The sequence below is a fragment of the Eimeria maxima genome, genomic scaffold (assembly GCF_000499605.1).
Source record: "Eimeria maxima Weybridge genomic scaffold, Emw_scaff799, whole genome shotgun sequence".
Taxonomy (NCBI): Eukaryota; Apicomplexa; class Conoidasida; order Eucoccidiorida; family Eimeriidae; genus Eimeria; species Eimeria maxima.
In genome coordinates, this window is record NW_013566775.1 from 12,501 (window position 1) to 16,400 (window position 3,900).

Genomic DNA, 3,900 nt, shown 5'->3' on the forward strand with positions numbered 1-3,900 from the left:
AAGGTGTCTCCTTATCCAAGTAGCAAAAGAAGAAGAAAAAATAAATAAAAAAAGTAATGTCTTGTCCCCTGCTCTTTTGCTAAGTAAAAAGGAGACACCTGAGGAGACAGCAACAGCAACAGCAACAGCAGCAGCAGGAGCAGCAACAGCAGCAGCAGCAGCAGCAGGATCAGCAAAAGAGACACTATTGTTTGCCTTATCTGAGGTGTCTCTTCATCTATTTAAGAAAGCAATACAAGGAGACACAAAAGGAGACAAAAAAGGAGACAAAAAAGGAGACAAAAAAGGAGACAAAAAAGGAGACAAAAAAGGAGACAATAAAGGAGACAATAAAGGAGAGAATAAAGAAGAAAGTGTTATATATAGAGGAGACATAAAAGGAGACAATATATTATATAAAGGAGACATAAAAGGAGACACATTATTTATATCTCCTTTATATAATATACAAATAATTAGTCTTACCTTTGCAGACTTCGCAACCCATAGAAACTTGCCTCCTGCTGCTGCTGCTGCTGCTGCTGCTGCTGCTGCAGCTGCTGCTGCTCCTGCTGCTGCAGCTGGCACCATTGATGCCTTCCTCAACAATCGTAATGTGCACAAGCAGCAGCAGCGAAGGCAGCAGCAGCAGCAGCAACAGATGCTGCACGTTATTGAGGAGACAGAGACACCCGTAAGTGTCTCCTCTTCACCAACTGTCTCCCCAGAGCGTCCTAGTAGCAGAGGCAGCAGCAGCAGCAGCAGCAGCAGCAGCAGCAGTAGTAATAGCAGTAGCAGTAGCAGCAGCAGTAGCAGCAGCAGCAGCAGCAGCAGGGGAGCTCAGGGAGAAGCAGCAGTAGATGTTATTAGTATTTGCTCTGACGATTCCTTAGAAGAGTCGCCCCTCCCTGAGGGTACTGGGGGCCCACCTGAGGACCGTGGGGGGCCCCCCAGGGGGCCCCCTTTGGGGCCCACCACGGTCGGCAGGAGTGTCTCGTTAGAGGGAGAAGAAAGTGTCTCCTTAATAAAGGGACAAATAAGGAGACAGTGTCCCTCTTCTTCTGTTGTCTCCTGCTGTATAGGAGACAATAATAAGAAAAAAAGGAGACAATTAATAAATAATAATAATAAAGAAGAAAAAAGGAGACAATTATTAATTAATAATAAAGGAGACAAAAGGAGACAACGGGGTGTATCCTCACCTCCTCTTCTATTAACAGATTTCTTTCCTAAGAAAAGAGGAGACAATTAATTATTTTTTTGTTTATTTAATAAGAGGGAGACTTTTTTTTTATTTATCTTCTTTTTATTTATTATTTATTTATTTATTTATTTATTTATTTATTTATTTATTTATTTATTTATTAGTATTAAAGGAAGAGACAATAGACTCCTATTCTTAATAACTAGTTGCTGTCCTTAGCATGGCTAGCTAGCTAGCGTGGCTAGCTAGCTAAGGTGGCTAGCTAGGGAGGGAATATGCTTACCTGTGGGGCTACTGCAGCAGCTAGCTGTTGGCTATAGGACCAGAGTACCTAGCTAGCTAGCTAGAGGGTTAGAGGGAATTGGCGTGGCTAGCTAGCTAGCTAGCTAGCTAGCTAGCTAGCTAGCTGAGGTCTTAGAGAGCTTAGCACACCCCTGTAGGCCCGCTAAGTGGCTAGCTAGCTAGCTAGGTAGCTACTGACCTAGCTAGCTGTATCTGCTGCTGTCTATCTAGTAAGCTACTATTAATTAATTAATTAATTAATTAATTAATAATTATATTTGCTTATTATTATTAATAAATAATAAATCCTCTTAGATAGGGAGGAGTGGTCCATTGGTCACCTCCTGCATGACCAGCAAAGAATATTTATTTATTTATTTATTTATTTAATTAAATAAAATAAATAAAAAGAATATATAAATTAAATATAATAAATAAATAATATAAATATAATTATATATATATATAATAATAAATATATATTTATTACCTATAACAGCATTACTACTAATAAAGAAAAGGAGCAAGAAGTATTTTATGTCTTTTTTCCTCTTTTTTTCTTCTTTTTTTATTTATATAAATTATAATTAATTAATTAATAATAAATAAATAAAAATAAATAATTTAATTATTTATATTATATAAAAAGAATAAAAGAAACAGCAATTATTATATAGACACCTTGCCTATATATATGTATATATAGATAGATACACCGCGCCGTCAGTATTCAGGTGTCACTGCACCTTATCCTATTTAAATAAATAAATAAATAAATAAATAAAATAAATAAATAAATAAATAAATAAATAAATATTTATATAAATGCATTTTTTGTCATATTTTTATCCTATTTAGCTCTCGAACTCTTTCTCTCTCTATATATATATACATATACATGTATATACATATATATATATGTATATATATGTATAGATAATAATATACATATATATACGTGTATATATACATATTATATGTATATGTTTTTTTTTTTTCTGTATGTGTTATGTTTTTGTCATAAATATGAATAAATATATAGAATAAATTAGTAAATAATTATATATATAATAAATAAAATAAATAAAATAAATAAATAAAATAAATAAAATAAATAAATAAATAAATAAATAAAAAAAAGTATGGCAAGAATAAGAGGAAGAAAAGATATAATGGATCCATTAAATTGGGAGTATAGATTACAAGATCATTCTTTCTCATCTAATAAAACACAACAAGGAACATACAGGGAATCACATTCAATAAAGTATGATGTAGGGGACTATGAGTATAAGTAAGTAATTATATTTATTTATTTATTTATTTATATTTATTTATTTAGTTAGGAACATACAGGGAATCACATTCAATAAAGTATGACGTAGGGGAGTACGAATATAAGTAAGTATTTATATTTATTTATTTATTTATTTATTTATTTATTTATTTATATGATGGAACTTATAGGGAGTCACACTCTATTAAGTATGACGTAGGGGACTACGAGTATAAGTAAGTAACTAATTATATTTATTTATTTATTTATATTTATTTATTTATTTAGGAACATATAGGGAATCACATTCTATTAAGTATGATGTAGGGGAGTACGAATACAAGTAAGTAATTATTTATTTATTTATTTATTTATTTATTTATTTATTTATTTATTTAGTTAGTTAGGAACATACAGAGAATCACACTCTATTAAGTATGACGTAGGGGAGTAAGAGTATAAATAAGTATTTATTTATTTATTTATTTATTTATTTATTTATTTATTTATTTATTTATTTATTTATTTATTTATTTAGTTTAATAGAACATATAGAGAATCACACTCAATAAAGTATGATGTAGGGGACTATGAGTATAAGTAAGTATACGTGATTCGTATATATACACGTAATTCGTATATATACGTATATGTATATGTATATGTATATGTATATGCATATGTATATAATTAATGTATATATTATTTGCTGTTTGTTGTTGTTTGTAGGTATATAACATTAACTAAAAAGGTAAGAACAAGAAAAGAACAACAATAAATATATTGCATGCATGCATGCATGCATGTGTGTACGTGTGTATGCTGCTGTTAATTACATGCATGCTGCAATAAAAACATGCTCTGTTCCCTGCATGTATGTATGCATGCATGTAAGTATGGATGCATGCATGCAATGGGGCTTTTTGTATGGATGCATGCATGCATGCAGCAATATGATTTATTTAGGGAAGAAATAAGAAGAAAAGGAGTACATTTATTAAGCGAAGAATTTTTATTAAATGTTTTGCATGTACAGCAGACACCAGGATGGCAACATTATTATATTTATCCGTATGTTTATTCTATTTATTTATTTATTTATTTATTTTATTTATTTATTTTATTAGTTAATAAGGGAGGGAGGGAGGGAGGGGAGGGA